Consider the following 18,695-nt stretch of genomic DNA (forward strand, 5'->3'; position numbering starts at 1 on the left):
GCCACTGCACCTTCACGAGTTCTACTCTTTTGTTCCTCAGATCCTTCGACTTCCGGTCAAGGATCGCCACAGGCCGCTCGATGTAATTCAGGCTGCCATCAACTTGAATGTCCTCCAAGGGTACCACAGCCGTATCGTCCACTAGGCACTTCCGCAGCTGAGAGACGTGGAAAGTTTTGTGGATCTGACTGAGCTCGGCTGGCAGATCCAGCCGGTACGCCACCTTGCCCACCCGGGCTACAACCCTGAACGGTCCAATATACCTTGGGCCCAACTTGCCCTACTTCCTGAATCGGATGACGCCCTTCCATGGCGACACCTTCAGGAGACCATATCCCCGACCAGGAATTCCAGGTCTGATCGACGCTTATCGGCGTAACTTTTCAGCCGACTCTGAGCAGTCTGAAACCTGCTCCGGACCTGTTGAATCTTCTCTGTCGTCTTTAGCACTACTTCGGTGCTCCCCATGACTATCTGGCCAACCTCGCCCCAACATATCGGGGTCCTGCACCTCCTCCCATACAACGTCTCGAAGGGAAGATGGTCGATACTCGCATGATAGCTGTTATTATATGAGAACTCCGCCAACGGGAGGTAGGTATCCCAACTACCTCCAGAATCTAAAACACATGCCCACAGAATATCCTCCAGAGTCTGGATGGTCCACTCACTCTAGCCATCCATCTGCGGGTGAAAAGCGGTGCTAAAATGCAGACGAGTACCCAACTCGTCATGAAACCTCTTCCAAAACCTGGAAGTAAACTCCACGTCTCTGTCTAAAATCACCGAAACTGGCACTCCGTGCCGCGCCACTACCTCCCTGATAAAGATATCGGCCAATTTCTCGGCCGAGATGTTCTCCTAAATTGGAATAAAGTGGGCGCTCTTGGTCAATCGACCCACGATGAACCATATCGAATCCATCCCCCGCGCGGTCCTGGGAAGCTTCGTGATAAAATCCATCGTAATATCCTCCCATTTCCACAGCAGGATATCCAACGGCTGCATCTTGCCATGCGGTCTCTGATGCCCGGCCTTGACCTTCCTGTAGGTCAAGCACCGGTCCACGTATCATGCCACATCCCGCTTCATGCAGGGCCACCAATAGTATAGACGAAGATCCCTATACATCTTCGTCGCCCCGGGATGATTGGATAATCGGGATTTGTGCGCCTCCTTCATCAGGACCTGGCGCACTCCTCCATGATAAGAGACCCACACCCTACGGTGAAGAGTCAATAACCCTTGACTATCATAGTTGAATGAGGAAACCTGCCCCAAATCTGCTCGCTCTTCCGATGTTCCTCCTTCATGGCCTCCTACTGAGCCTCCCGGATCTGCTCCAGAAGCGGAGTCATCACTGTCATCCTCAGATAGATATCCCTGATTGGTGCTGCCTTGCGGCTAAGCGCATCGGCCATGACATTGGCCTTCCCCGGATGGTAGAGGATATCACAATCATAATCCTTCACCACATCAAGCCACCGATGCTGCCTCATATTCATATTTGGCTGGTCCATGAGATACCTCAAACTCTTGTGGTCCGTGTAAATCATAAAACGAACCCCATAGATGTAATGACGCAAAATCTTGAGGGGGAACACAACAACCCCCAACTCCAAATCATGCGTCGGGTAGTTCGCCTCGTGAGGCTTCAGCTGCCTCGACACGTAGGCGATGACATGCCCTCTCTGCATCAATATCGCTCCCATACTTGCGATGGATGCATCACAGTACACAACAAAATCCTCCATGCCCTCTGGCAGGGATAAGATTGGCGCCTTGAACAATCTCTGTCTCAGCATCTCAAATGAGGCCTGCTGCTCAGGCCCCCAACGATACACCACCGACTTCTTAGTAAGTCGGATGAGCGGAACCGCTATCTTCGAGAAGTCCTGAATGAGTGTCCGATAGTAGCCTGCCAATCCTAGAAAGCTCCGAATCTCAGATGGAGACCTCGGAACCTCCCAATTCATCATGACCTCTACCTTGTCCGGATCTACCGAAATCCCGTTCTGGTTGACAAGGTGCCTAAGAAACTGCACCTCGTGCAACCAGAACTCACACTTGGAGAACTTAGCATACAAGTTCTCCCTCCTCAAAGTCTCCAGAAGCTCCCGCAGATGCTCCTCATGTTGCTCCCGCGTCTTGGAATAAACCAAGATGTCATCAATAAATACTATCACAGACCGATCTGACATCGGTCTACACATGCGATTCATGAGATCCATGAACGCGGCAGGAGCATTGGTGAGCCCGAAAGGCATCACCACAAACTCATAGTGGCCATAACGCGTCTGAAATGCAGTCTTCTGCACATCCTCCTCTCTGACCCTCATCTGATGATACCTTGAACACAAATCAATCTTGGAGAACCAAGATGCTCCTTGAAGCTGGTCAAAGAGGTCATCAATCCTCGGGAGTGGGTAACGGTTCTTCACTGTTACCTTGTTCAGCTCCCGATAATCTATACACATCCGATGCGACCCGTCTTTCTTCTTCACAAACAGAATCGGGGCTCCCAAGGGTGAACTGCTCAGTCTAATGAAACCCTTTTCTAACAACTCCTGCATCTGTGTAGACAAGTCCTACATCTCAGGAGGAGCCAACCGATACGGTGCCCTGGCTATCGGAGCCGCACCAAGAACTAGGTCGATCCTGAATTCCAATTGTCGTTCCAGAGGTATCCTAGGCAACTCCTCGGGGAATACGTCCGCAAACTACCATACCACAGGTACATCATCCACCGTCGCCCTACCCGTTTCCCGGGTATCCATAACATACGCGACATAACCTGCGCAACTGTGACAACCGTCAAAATTTGAGTCGGTTCTAGATTTGAATAAACTTAGTTGCACATATAGGCACTACACATACTAGACTTAGTAACTAGAAGCTAAGTTATAACCTACTAGAAACTTGGAAACAATTAGAAAAAATGGATAATGTGCTTAGATTTCACATTGATATGTGAATTCTAATACTACTTAACTTTAGTGACTATCTATATTAGGGTCACTCTTTGACTCGAACACCATTTCATGAGTCATATACACACATCATGCACTTGACCTAGTAGTAAAATTTAGGTCAGAGTCTCATATAAACTTAAGTCAAAGTTGAAACTAGGACTAGTATACTTGATTCCTCAATTTCGTTTGAATCTCGGAATCACTACATAGAATGCCAGTAAACAAATAAAAATAAATTACAAACAATATTTCTAATTTGAATAAGAGTTATGAAACTCTAAAATAGTTTGATGTTTCAAAATTCAAGTAATTTTGATATCCAAAGATCTACAAACTCTCAAAAACCCTAAATGCCCTAAAAACTCATATTTACAAACTTTAACCTTAAAAATTCTATAAAAATAATTATGAAGCTTCTAATATTATCTTATAATATTTAAAATTACAAAAATGCATTTAAGGAAATAAAATTGAACTCATTAACAATCACCCTTAATTTATAAGTCAAAAATCAAAAGTTTTATACATAAAAACTAGGTTAAGGTGCACATTTTATAAAAAGTTGGATAATTTTTATAAAAGATTTGAATTTTTATAAAGAAAAATGAAAGAGAGAGGGATATTATACCCTCAAAAGTCGGATTCCCCTCAATCTCCTCTCTCTCCTCTTCCCAACACACTCAATCGATTCCCCTCTACACTCCATCTTCTTTCTCATACAACCCCTCATTCTCTCTCACACTCTTCATCGCCACCACTCCATTTCTCTCTTCATTTCTCCATACTCACGAAAATTTCCAGAGAATAAGACCAAGAACACACCTCAAACTCAAAATCTTCATCATCTAGTGGTGTTCATTAATGTAGAACACGATTTCCCTTCATTTTCCTTCAAAGTTTTGTTATTTTTCTTACACTTTCTTTTTCTTCTACTGCATTCTATTATAAAATCATGAACACTTGCACCTACTCACGGTTTTGATGATGATGGTGGTAGGATTTCATTCAAAAACAACATGCATGTTGTTAATGGTGAAATCCAAGGACCAAAACCTAAGTCAAAATCAACATAATGCACTTTTCTACAAGTTTTGGGTAAAAATCACCACATGCACCCTAAGTTTTCTATCAAAAACGATTTCTGAACATTTAAAACTCATGTATGATCTTTATACCAACATGCATGTGATGATCTTCAAGCTTAGATGCTAAATCATCAAAGTATGTTGTTAAAAGCTTTCAAATATGTTCATGAAGGATTTATTTGCAAATAAATATCCAAAACTCCTTTTCTAACCAAATCCGATTTTTCCCAGATTCCCATCAACAAAATAAGATGCTCTGTAAATTTCCAGAAAATAATTCATTTTTCTCGAATTATTATAATTATTGTAACAAAATAGGGCAATAAATCATTTAAAATGCTTTCTGAGGTCTATAAATACTAGGTAAATTTGTGGATGACCCCTATGCTAAATAATGAGCCCACATTAAATTTCATCGATTTTTTTTTACTGTTTAATATGATTTTGAATTTTTTTTTTAGCCCCAATAAATCATAAAACCGCTTTATATAATTTGAAAATTGTATATAATAATTTTCGCAGCTTATAATCTCTGTGGAAGACTAAAAAAAATATTTTCAAAATTTGTCATAATGCATTCCTATTTTTCCGCGATTTTTGTATTTATAAAGGCCTAAACATCGAACAAATAGTTCTGCTCATCCAAAATTAATGTAAATTTACCAGGACACCGTGAAGTACATTAGGAGGCTACATAAAAATTTTCATGATTTTTCTCTTCTGTATACTATTTTTCTTCTATTTTCTAAGATTAAATACACTTAAATACACAAAATCGGATTTTAGTATATAAAAACCACATTTGGTATTTTTTTCCAGATTATGTACTCTGTAAATGAAGTGTAAAATTTTTTTAGTAATTTACTTTAACTTTTTAATAATTATTCTCCAATTAATGATTATTTAATAGGATAAAACAAAGAAAAATAGAAAGGCTAATTGAAAAAATATCTTTTCTATTTTCACAGCTTCTACATGTAAAATAAAAGTGTTAAAAAAATTGTGGGCGATTTTGGAAACTTTTTCCTATTTATTTCAATTTTTATTAGAATAAATGCTCAAAAATCAGACAATTTGGTTAAACAGTTTAGAAATAAATTTTTATATTTTTCCCAGCTTAATAATGTTTAATAACAGTAATACAAAAAGTTTGGGTAATTTTGGATACATATTTCTATTTTTCATGAATTTGTATCTATTTAGAGAATTAAATATAAGAATATTGGTTATACATATCTATAAACCATGAAAGTTTATCAGGAAGTCTTTTAATGTAGTTAGAACCAAAATCTGAAGTTTGGTAATTTTTAATAACTTTGTACTATTTTTCCATGATTTTATGATTATTCAAGAAACTAAAATCATGAAAAATAGTCAGACAAATAAAAAATTACAGGAAAAATTTATCTTGAGGTCTTTGACTTCAATTAAAACTAAAATGCAAACTTTGGGAAATATTAGAACTAAATTAATTTAGTTTTTGAATATTTAATCATTGGAACACCTCTTAAAATGTTAAATATTAGCATTTCAATAATGGGAAACTTCCACTTAAATTGTTATATAACAATTGATTCTTTGAAACTTAATTTCCATAGGAAAAATGTTTGTAACTTATCTATATTAAATTTTGACACAATATTGGCATAATTCTATTGTAGTAGTATGTATACTAGTGTTAGATTTCGATTAGAGACTCATTAGTGTGTAACATCGTTGTAGGATAACGATAGTGGTACGAGTGTGTAACACCCAGATTTCCAGGTATGAGATTTTGTTCCTTTATTTTTGGGTTTTGTGGGGGAACTCGGCGAGTTGGCGTATAGACACGCCGAGTATGTTCGCGGATTCATATGCGAATTCACAACTGGACTTGGCGAGTTCATGAGTGGACTCGGCGAGTCCACGCTGTTTAATAAAACCCTAATTTCCAGGGTTTGAGACCTATTTAAAGGCACTTATGGCCGTCCATTGCAGCTACCACACCCCAGAGAGAGTCCTAGATCGCTTGTGAGGTGAAGAGAGGCCATTGTTGATAATTTTGTTGGTGAAATTTGAAGGAGAAGGTGACCAAGGCAAAAGAAGGCTGAAGGAAGTGCAAATCTAGTGTCTTCACAGATGAAAGGCTTCATATTAAGGTATTCCTTCGGACCTTCTCCAGTTTTGGGTGTTGATTCATAGAGTTAGGGTTTTTAAACCCTTTAGAAGAAGAAGATGTAGAGTATTTAGTCCCCTCTCGAGTTTGTGCTTTGGATCTGGACTCAAAGAGGTCCAGAGACTTTATCCCATGGAGCTTTATGAGTCATTTTGGGATTATTGGACTTAGGTTGCCATTTTTGGGACTAAATCACCATTGGATGCCATTATGTTGATATATAAGCATCAAGTTTCGAGCTTTACGTGACTTTCGTGCTTGGGAAGGCCTGATTTGTGGATTAGGGCACATATCTGACCCCAGGAGGTCAATAGAGATGGTGCATGGCATGAACTCACCGAGTTGTTCTTGAGACTCGGCGAGTAGGGTTAGGGTTTCACGTGAATAGCTCTGTGAGTAGACTTGCCAAGTTGGGGGATAACTCACTGAGTTAGAAAGGGATTAGAGGACTGGGGTTTAAGGCGGTACTCGCCGAGTTGTTCTTGAGACTCGATGAGTTGAGTCGGGGTGGCCCCGCGATTAATGCCAGGTGTGACTCGTCGAGTAAAGAGAAGGACTCGACGTGCCAAGTGTTGGGTCGTATTTCGTGTTGCGTCTATTGGGCTCGTTAGTTAGTCTAATATGTCTCTCCAGTATGGGCCTGTCCATCCGTGAGTTTAGTAGGGTTTTGTATATATAGGTTCTTGCATGCATCTTAGAAAAGAGAGGACGATCAGTAACGTTTAGAGGTTTATTTGTTCAGCAAAGTTATTGTTCTTGTTTTTGTAACCCTAAGTATCCTCTACAGCGGAAGTTCTTAGCCGAGCTCTGCTGAGGATTGAGTAATCTAATCATTCGACACATCTTGATTCATACTTGGGTTATTTACTGTTTTTATATTCATCGCTTACCTGTTACAAAGATCTAATCGATCATCGAGTTAATTAATAACTTATCAATTGGTATCAGAGCAGGAGGCTATATAATTCATACACATCTTTTCTGTGAAAAAGTTTGCGATTAGGGTTATTCCGCATTAACTAATATTTATTGAGCCGTCATTCTATAATTGACGTAACTCAGCATTTATTTGTTTTGCCCTAATATTATTCATTACAAGTCTAATCTTTCAAACAGGTTAAACGATCAAGCATGGATGAGTCACAATCAAATCCCATCAATATCTCAAACAACATCGGATCAACGACGAAGATTCCTATTCTTTACACCCAGGATTATGAAGTCTGGGCACATCACTTTGAAGATTATGTCATTGGATCGGAAGACAATGGATACCTTATTTGGGAAGCAATAGTTTCTGGACCATTTGCTCATTCTGCAACGTCAAAAATCATTAAAACTCAGAAAGAGTACAATGATCTGTTAAAAGACGTAAAGGATGTTGCTCAAGACGAATATGAAAAGTTTCAGTGCAACATTAAAGCATTGAGACTGATTCGATTCACTCTTCAATCCAATACGTTCAGGCTAGTGAGTTCATGCAGCACTGCTAAAGAGATCTGGGATAGGCTGCGAGAGTTATATTCCACAGATGAAGATCTGGAGCATTCCATTCAGACTTTACTCTTATTAGAGTTTGGCGAATTTAAGCAGAATCCCGATGAAATTGTTACTCAGATGTTCGATCGCTGTAATCATCTTCTTAGTAAGATGATCAAACACGATATAGAAAGGAAGCTGATTGAACAAAAGGTTACCTTTTTGAATGGTCTTAGATCTGAGTGGAGAGCAGTTGTGTCCACTGTTAAAGCTCATGAGCAATTCAAATCTTATTCTTTGGCAAAGCTAGTAGGGATTCTGAAATCCCAAGAAAAGATAGTCTTACAAGAGAAAAGTGTGGTTTCAAGCTTGGGATCCTTGGCTCTTCTGTCCAAAAGCAAAAGTGTAGTAGAGGATGAAGATCTCAACTTAGAAGATTATGATCTTACCTCTAAAGATTATGCAATGATGGTGTCAAATCCAAAGAGGTTCATTAAGAAAAGATTCCCTACAAATAAGAATCGGAATTGGCAGGGAAGCTATAGTTCTGAAAAGGCGAGGGAGGAACCGAAGGCAGAAGAACCAAAGAAAGAGCCGAAAGCTGAAGGAGATTCTGGTGTGAACTGCTACTACTGTGGAGGAAAGAACCACTATGCAAAAGACTGTGTCTTGAAGAAAATGGCAGAGAAGGACGAGTAAAATGATGAAGAGGCTGTGCTGATGAAAAAGTTGGAAGATATCAAGAGAAAGAAAGCTACTGCTAACCCTTCAATGAATGCTTTAATTGTGCAGGGTTCGGCAGCAGATGATGAGTTCGGTGGTGTGCAGGTCTGGTCAGCCGACTCAGAGGATGATGAAGTTAGGAAGCCATCTCATGGAAAGACGTATGTTGCTAGAGGTGAAGAAAGCAGTGGGAAGTGCTTGATGGTGACAGATGTATCTCAAATGAGGGGATACAATAGAGACGGTGGGAATGAAGAAACGAAGGAGCGAGAGGACTTATGCTTCATAGCAAAACCTCTCAGCGTGCAATTCAGTGAGCTTGATGAATTAATCAAGGAGGTACAATCCGTTTTTATTTCATATAAAGTCCCACAAAACTCATATGAAAAAGAATTGAAAAGCATAAACTCAACAATCTCAAATCTAGATAGCAGTTTAACTCAAACACGGGTCACCAATTCTAACCTAACTGACCAAATAAGCAGGGTATCATCAAGGAGTGAGGAATGGAGGATGTGGATAAAGCTGAAGGAGTCGGAGTTGATTAAATCCAAAGACGAAAACATTTATTTACAAAGAGAGAATTTGAAAGTTTTGAAACAAAGAAATGTGATTTGTTTAATTGCTAAGCGTCTTTATTCTAACATCACTCAACTTCATTTGAACTGTGAAATAGGACAGAAAATTCATCGCATGATTTTGCCCTTCCTTGAATTCAAGGAGGATGAAATCGACGCTGAAGCATATAATTGCGAAAGTGTAGTTGCGTCTGATGATGTGAATCCAACTTACATGTATGGTCTAGACAAAATTGAATCTTTCATAAAATCCAAGGACCATAAGGACATGCTGAAAAACCTTTTGGATGAAAATGATAAACTGAAACTAAGGACCGAAACCATACAAAAATTTGACTCATTGAATGCCAACTTGAGCTCAGAAAATAAAATAGATGTTGAAAACGCGTCTGAGATTAATGAAGACGATGATAAGAGTGAAATTTCTGTAGAGGATGAAGTTGACTGTTCTGAGTTTGTCAAGAGCGAACCCGAAAACCACAAAAATATTATTTTTGAAAATTCTGTGGAGTTTGCTTGTTTGTCCCAAAATAAGTCCCCGATTCTAGAAGAAAAGGCTGTTGTGTACCAAAAGGTGAGAACAACACCAAATCAGGTATATAAGGTCACAGGAGTAACCGAACATTAGACAGCCGAACTCACAACCATTGTAAACAAATATAATGCAGATGGTTGTGATGAGTTCTTCTGGTCTGCTCCTATAGATAATGCAGACGAAATTGTTGGTCTGTCAGAACGGACTTCCTAGAAAACCAAAGGCAGGTATGTGCCGGAGCCGCTAAACAAGCCTGACAACTTCGACGTGCCAAGTACTAGTGGTACAAAAGAAGTTCCTATAGAATAAGTCATTCCTTCGAGCGAAACATCCTCAGTTCAAAGTGAACCGGCTGACAAAAAGCAAAAGCAAAAAGCCAACATCCATCGACAACCGAAGCAGGTAAAGGATCAGAAGCAACAAAGGAATCTGAGATACAAGAAGAATCTCTCAGAACGAAAACAGTTTTGGCGATCTCAAAACGCCCATTTCTCTTATCATGACAAAACTTCCAAGTCAGAGAAAAGTACTATGAGGACGCAAGAAAGTAGCTACAACCGAAGGGACAGACTCGGTTCTGAAAGGAATAACAACCGAAGGGAAATGTTCGGTTCAAAGAACACCAGCTACCGAAAGCATAGGTTCGGTTCCGAGAGCAAAAGCAATCAAAGTTCAAGGTTTGGTCCCACTAATGACCAAAAACAAAAGGGGCACCTAGAACCTCAAGTCAAGAAAACTTCTCAGTCTAACTTCTCTCGTTCTAATTCTTCTCGACCCCATTCTAAATCCAATTCTGTTGAAACTCAATATCCAAAACATTCAGCAGATTTGAAAGGAAAATCGAAGGTTTCCTCAGTCAAGAATGCTCAAAAGCATTCCAAGGCCTAAACGTCAAATCCTGAACCCAAACCGTCTGTAACAAATCCCAACAAAATTAAAGTTTTCACCATTAAAAAGAAAGATGAAACAACTTTAATAAAAAGAACATATCTTGTTGACATCTCTCTTACTATTCCTGTTCCTGTGAAAGGCTCACGTGGACCCAAGAAACTTTGGGTTCCTAAATCTGCTTGATTTTTGCAGGTTATCAGTGACGAGCAGTTCGACGAAGAATGGTATATTGACAGTGGCTGCTCACGTCACATGACAGGGAGGAAGGAAGAGCTGAGGGAATTTCGATCTCTTCCAAACGACGGGAATGTCAAATTCAGGAACAACTCATACGGCACAATAAAAGGTTATGGGATGATTACAAATGGAGACTTCACGATTAGAAAAGTTGCATATGTTGAAGGACTACAGCATAACCTCATCAGTGTATCTCAACTTGTTGGAGGTACTGGTCTTAAAGTCTCGTTTGATGATGAGGGTTCTAAAATAATAGAGAAGAAAGCAAAAAGAGTGATTCCTAAATCGGAGCGCAAAGGCGAAATGTTTCCTCTTAATCTCAAACCTATCAAAGGAAATCCAGCTATCTGTCTGTTATCCAAAGCACATTCTGACGAAAGCTAGTTGTGGCACCGAAGGCTCTCCCATCTCAACTTCAAGGATATCAACAGACTTGTCACCGGAGGTCATGTTCGGGGTCTTCCATTGCTCAAGTTTGATCGAGAACATTTGTGTGTTGCGTGTGAAATGCGGAAGCAGAGTCGTCAAAGTCACCCATCCATCATAAACACTAAAGTCGTTGAACCACTTGAGTTGATTCACATTGACTTGTGTGGTCCATCGTCTATCGAAAGCATTGGTGGTAGCAAGTATATTCTGGTTGTTGTTGATGACTTTTCATGTTTTACATGGGTGTTCTTTATGAAGCACAAATTTGAAGCAACTCTCAAGCTAAAGATGTTCATCAAGCAGGTTGAAGTGCAGCTGAGGAAAGTCGTTCGCAACATCAGAAGCGACAATAGGCTGGAGTTCAAGAATAAAGAATTTGAAGACTTCTTAGCAGAAAAAGGGACCAGTCACAACTTCTCATCTCCTTACACCCCTCAACAAAACGGGATTGTCGAAAGACAAAACCGATCTTTGTGTGAGGCAGCATGAACTATGCTAAGTTTCGCTTCTCTACCTATATATTTCTGGGCTGATGCTATTGCTGCAGCATGTGTTACATAGAACATGTCCTATCTCAATAAGCGTTTCACTCTTACTCCTTATGAGATCATCAACAATAGAAAGCCAAAAGTCAAATTCTTCCACGTATTCGGCTCACGATGCTTTATCTTCAATTCTAAAGAACATCGTAACAAGTTCGACGTAAAAGTCGATGAAGGGATTTTTCTGGGATATTCTCTCACTTCGAAAGCATACAGGGTTTTAAACAAGCGTTTGAGGAAGATTGAAGAAACGTATTATGTGACTTTCGATGACAGTTATGTCAAGAAGCTGAAGGCCACGGAAGAAATAGTTGGAGAAATCTTCTCTCAAACAGGCCAAGTCACAGCCTCGATTGCAAATTTGTTTGAGCAGTTTATGGAGTTGTTCGATGAACCGGAGAATGCTACTCTCTCAGAAGCTAATGCAGCAGACAACAAAGTTGATCATCTGAAGCAAATCGTTGATGACGCTGCCAAACGACTGGGTGAAGGAGAATAAGTTCCAACTGAACCGTCTTAGCACGGTGCTTCAGTTGAGGGGGAGAATCCATCTTCTTCAAAACTGCCAAGTTCACAAGTTGAGGGGGAGAACTCTTCTCCAGCTGCACCCGAAAGCTCTACTGCACCCGAAAGTACTACAACACCCGAAAGCTCGACACCACCCGAAACTCCTGTAGCACTGGAAAGTCAAGATTTACCTGAAAACTCATCAGTCGAGGGGGAGAATGCTGATATGTTTTATGACGATGATAGTCAATCTGAATTAGAAGAGATGGTAAATGCTGAATTAGATCCATCCTATAATCCAAATTACCCTCCTCTTGTCAAATGGACTAGAGACCATCCTGTTTCACAGGTTGTGGGTAATATCTCTGAAAAAGTCCTGACCCGATCACAACTGAAGGCAAAGCAAACATCTTTATTTTCAAAAGTAGAGTTTTGTATCTTTAACTCCTTCGTCTCAAAAGTTGAACCAAAGACAGTGAACACTGCTCTTGATCACTCTGATTGGGTTCAAGCCATGCAAGACGAACTTAATCAGTTCGAAAGAAATAAAGTTTGGCGCCTCATTCCAACTCCTCAAGATGCCTCGGTTGTTGGTCTCAAATAGGTCTTTAAAATAAAATGGACAAGAAAGACAATGTGATAAGAAACAAAGCTCGACTAGTGGTGAAAGGATACTGCCAGGAGGAAGGAATCAATTATGAAGAAACTTTTGCTCCTGTAGCTAGGCTGGAATCTGTTCGAATATTTCTTGCCTACGCTGTACACAAGAACTTTGAGGTCTACCAAATGGACGTAAAGTGCGCATTTCTAAATGGAGAACTTGAAGAAACGGTGTATGTGGAACAACCTCTGGGATTCGTTAATGTAAAATATCCCAATCACTGCTATATTCTGGACAAAGCGGTTTATGGACTGAAACAAGCACCTAGGGCCTGGTATGAAACGCTAACCAAGTTTTTAAAGATGTCCAAATTCAAACCAGGTTCGGTTGACCCAACCTTCTTTCATAAGAAGGAAGGTAACCACCTTATGATTGTTCAAATCTATGTCGATGATATCATCTTTGGCTCAACGAATCCTAGCTTAACAGCTGAATTTAGAAAGCTGATGGAGACTAAATTTGAAATGAGCTCAATGGGTCCAATTAACTTTTTCCTTGGTTTAAATATTAGACAGGGACCCGAAGGCATCTTATTTAATCAGGAAGCTTACACCAAAACTCTTCTTGCCAAATTCGGCATGATGGGAGACTCAAAGGTTAAAGTTCCAATGGCGTTCGGCACCAAGCTCACTCCATCCTTGGATAAGCTAGTAGCCGATATTACGCTATATCGCCAGATGATCGGTTCTCTAATGTACCTTACTGCTAGCAGGCCTAATATAATGTTTTCTGTTTGTTATTGTGCTAGATTTCAGGCGAATCCTCGTGAACCTCATATGCTTGCAGTAAAGAACATACTTCGGTATCTCAAATGAACTACCTCTCTCGTTTTATGGTATCCATCAAACTCAGGTTTTTTCGTTCAAGCCTACTCAGATGCAGACCTTGGAGGTTGTGGACTAGACAGGAAAAGCACCACTGGAGGCTACGAATTCCTTGACGGGAAGTTGGTTAGCTGGCAATCAAAGATACAAACTTGTGTATCTTTGTCTACCGATGAAGCAGAATACATCGCAGCTGCCTCCTATACATCTCAAGTGATTTGGATACGAAGCCAACTCCGGGACTATGGACTCAATATGAAAAAGATCCCATTATATTGCGACTCTGAAAGTGCAATTAGGATCTGTCATAACCCAGTGCAACATTCCAAGACTAAGCACATCGCACTGAGGTATCACTTCATTAAGGATCATGTGGAAGATTGGAACGTCGAAATTCATTTTGTTCGAACCACTGATCAACTGGCTGACATCTTCACCAAAGCTCTTCCTGAAGCAGCGAAATAGACCGAACGCTCCCAAGATCAAAAGTAAGAAGCGATGGAATCGGAGTCAGTACCAAAAATTACCTCTCAAGATCAAAAGTAAGAAGCGAAATAGACCGAACGCTCGGGTTCGGGTCTTGATCTGGTATACCGAAATGAACCGAACGCTCGGGTTCGGTTGAATCATCTGATCTTCGCCTATCACTCAAAGGTAGTTTTCTTGGTTGTAAATCTTTTGTATTATTTTTCCAAAATTCATTTATCTTATTGTCAAAGTCCTTTTTTTTTCAAACCTATTTTTTCGGGAAACCGAAATGGACCGAACGTTCGGGTTCGGTTCCAAAATTTTTCTCACCCGAAATAGAGCGAACGCTCGGGTTTGGTTCCAAAGTTTTCTCAACCGAAATAAACCGAACGCTCGGGTTTGGTTCCTATTTTTTCCTTAATTTTTTTTATCAAAACTTCCAAAACCAATTTTTTTATTATTATTTGTTTATTTATGTCCTATTCAATTCGATCAAAAATTCCAAAAAATTTTTTCTTTCGTAAATTCAAAAATTCCAAAAATATTTTTTTTGGCTCTTATATTTTTATTATTATTTTATTTTTATGTCTCGTTTTGGGTAAATTATTTCACTAGCTAAGTGTCCCTAGAAGCATGCTGCTGTATGTGTCCAAAGCCTCATCTGATTCTGAATAATAGCCTTACTGACTTGGTACAAACAAACCTTGTCTTCCCAATTAGGCTCTCATAATTATTCTAATCATGAGCTACCTAACTCTCTTCTCACATGAGATAAGAGTTGTCTGTTTGGTCCCTATCTTATAGTAAAGGTACTTTGGTTTCTTTACACCACCTACATTACTTTTCTCCATCACACTCGCTTCACAAACGTAACCCTTGAGACTCTCATAGATTACCACTGAGGTTTATGGTTGCACAATTTTTGTGTTCATGATCTTAGCTTCGTGTCACTACGTGCTAAGTGAAACCCAAAATTCAATACCTATTATGCATTGACGGTGAACAATTAATTTGCTCTAGCTTTCACTAATGAATTGACGAACTTCTCCCTGGGGGTACTACATAAAATCTCTATTTTTTTTTGAGTGGTTCCTATGAAATTGTTAAGTCCAATAACATTTCTTCCCTTGGGATGCAGTTTTTTTTTTCTTTTTTTTTTGAGATTTCACACATATATTAGTTTACCTTGCCAATTAAATTATCTCCAACCTACTTGTTCAACAGACTACATTGGTCTCACAAGTACTTCGTTCGATTTCTATCTTATATCAAGATTAGGAATTCTGAATCGAAGCGAAAGCCACCCTTATAAGCCTAATTAAAAGAAGCCTTTCAACACTTCTTAATAAGTGTCTGATCGTTATTCAACGGGAAACCACACAAACACTTTAAGGTCTCTCCTGACTTTGAAGGAAGAGATTCGTGCCCGGGATCCATTGTTTCGTGTCTTTATTGACATCACATAATCTCTCAAAAGTGTTGCTTTATTTCTTTTCTTTTACACACTTAGCTCGAAAATCTTTTTGATTTTCCAAAATTCTGGTTTCATTAATTTCAAGGCGTTTTAATTGGAATTGGTTGTTATAAACTTGTGTATCTTTGTTATAAACTTGTTATAAACTTGGAGGTTGTGGACTAGACAGGAAAAGCACCACTGGAGGCTACGAATTCCTTGACGGGAAGTTGGTTAGCTGACAATCAAAGATACAAACTTGTGTATCTTTGTCTACCGATGAAGCAGAATACATCGCAGCTGCCTCCTATACATCTCAAGTGATTTGGATACGAAGCCAACTCCGGGACTATGGACTCAATATGAAAAAGATCCCATTATATTGCGACTCTGAAAGTGCAATTAGGATCTGTCATAACCCAGTGCAACATTCCAAGACTAAGCACATCGCACTGAGGTATCACTTCATTAAGGATCATGTGGAAGATTGGAACGTCGAAATTCATTTTGTTCGAACCACTGATCAACTGGCTGACATCTTCACCAAAGCTCTTCCTGAAGCAGCGAAATAGACCGAACGCTCCCAAGATCAAAAGTAAGAAGCGATGGAATCGGAGTCAGTACCAAAAATTACCTCTCAAGATCAAAAGTAAGAAGCGAAATAGACCGAACGCTCGGGTTCGGGTCTTGATCTGGTATACCGAAATGAACCGAACGCTCGGGTTCGGTTGAATCATCTGATCTTCGCCTATCACTCAAAGGTAGTTTTCTTGGTTGTAAATCTTTTGTATTATTTTTCCAAAATTCATTTATCTTATTGTCAAAGTCCTTTTTTTTTCAAACCTATTTTTTCGGGAAACCGAAATGGACCGAACGTTCGGGTTCGGTTCCAAAATTTTTCTCACCCGAAATAGAGCGAACGCTCGGGTTTGGTTCCAAAGTTTTCTCAACCGAAATAAACCGAACGCTCGGGTTTGGTTCCTATTTTTTCCTTAATTTTTTTTATCAAAACTTCCAAAACCAATTTTTTTATTATTATTTGTTTATTTATGTCCTATTCAATTCGATCAAAAATTCCAAAAATTTTTTTCTTTCGTAAATTCAAAAATTCCAAAAATATTTTTTTTGGCTCTTATATTTTTATTATTATTTTATTTTTATGTCTCGTTTTGGGTAAATTATTTCACTAGCTAAGTGTCCCTAGAAGCATGCTGCTGTATGTGTCCAAAGCCTCATCTGATTCTGAATAATAGCCTTACTGACTTGGTACAAACAAACCTTGTCTTCCCAATTAGGCTCTCATAATTATTCTAATCATGAGCTACCTAACTCTCTTCTCACATGAGATAAGAGTTGTCTGTTTGGTCCCTATCTTATAGTAAAGGTACTTTGGTTTCTTTACACCACCTACATTACTTTTCTCCATCACACTCGCTTCACAAACGTAACCCTTGAGACTCTCATAGATTACCACTGAGGTTTATGGTTGCACAATTTTTGTGTTCATGATCTTAGCTTCGTGTCACTACGTGCTAAGTGAAACCCAAAATTCAATACCTATTATGCATTGACGGTGAACAATTAATTTGCTCTAGCTTTCACTAATGAATTGACGAACTTCTCCCTGGGGGTACTACATAAAATCTCTATTTTTTTTTGAGTGGTTCCTATGAAATTGTTAAGTCCAATAACATTTCTTCCCTTGGGATGCAGTTTTTTTTTTCTTTTTTTTTTGAGATTTCACACATATATTAGTTTACCTTGCCAATTAAATTATCTCCAACCTACTTGTTCAACAGACTACATTGGTCTCACAAGTACTTCGTTCGATTTCTATCTTATATCAAGATTAGGAATTCTGAATCGAAGCGAAAGCCACCCTTATAAGCCTAATTAAAAGAAGCCTTTCAACACTTCTTAATAAGTGTCTGATCGTTATTTAACGGGAAACCACACAAACACTTTAAGGTCTCTCCTGACTTTGAAGGAAGAGATTCGTGCCCGGGATCCATTGTTTCGTGTCTTTATTGACATCACATAATCTCTCAAAAGTGTTGCTTTATTTCTTTTCTTTTACACACTTAGCTCGAAAATCTTTTTGATTTTCCAAAATTCTGGTTTCATTAATTTCAAGGCGTTTTAATTGGAATTGGTTGTTATAAAAGATTGTGGTTAACATTGATCCACGTGGCGATTTTATTTTAAAAGATACCGTTTTACTCTGAAGGGATAAGATGACGACATGATGACTCAGGCGGGAGTCCAATCGATTTGATTTCAAATGGCGCAAGAGGGAAAAGCGTGCGAATTGGAACCGTTTCATCTCCAAACGGCGCCTGATGGGAAGGCATGTAATTAGGGCCTGACATTCTCTCTCATGCGTGATCATCGGCAACCCCAACTGTCACGCGTCAGTCACCTCCGAAAAACCCTTCGTTTTTCAATCGAAGATTTGGGAAGATTTTTCTCTCTCCTTTACCCACAGTATAAAAGGCAACGTGATCCACATTTTACCTCTTTACTGCAACTAAATTCCCAGAGAGCAAGAAATCCTTAAACCTTTACTGTTCATCATCTCTCCCACTTTTATTCAACAATGGCGGATTCTTCATCAGTTCACGCAACCTCTCACATCTTGCCCATTCGCCCACAGCAGAGCTTGATCATTGATCTCACTCCTCAGGTGTACGATGCGTTCATGTATCCCATTATTGAATGCCTGAAGTACTCCTCCATCGCTCCTGCTCTTACCAGGGCTGAAGCTGTTCCAATGGAGTTCCTGTCACAAATTTTCGCCACAACACACTACGAAAAGGTCGTCGACAGGATTTTCTTCGATGTCTTTGAGCACAAGGCGTCGATTTCAAAGCAGAGGTTTTGCTCGTTGTTAGGGTTTGACGCTTATTCTTCGAGGGTTAATCCGGAAACCATTCCTATGGGTCATCTGTTCAACATGTTGTACAACATGGGGTACACTGAGGTGCTTACTACTGTCACGAAATTCAAAAAGTCGTGCCTGCCCCCACAGTGGAATGGGATGTTCACTGTTCTTTTCAAGGGCTTATCAGAAAGAAGTGCTGGATCCGATGGGGCTAGTCGTCTGTTCCTCTCCATCATGTATGGGATCTACAATGGCATCAACATGGACTACGGGTC

Source organism: Lactuca sativa, chromosome 8 (genome assembly GCF_002870075.4).
Source record: "Lactuca sativa cultivar Salinas chromosome 8, Lsat_Salinas_v11, whole genome shotgun sequence".
Taxonomy (NCBI): Eukaryota; Viridiplantae; Streptophyta; class Magnoliopsida; order Asterales; family Asteraceae; genus Lactuca; species Lactuca sativa.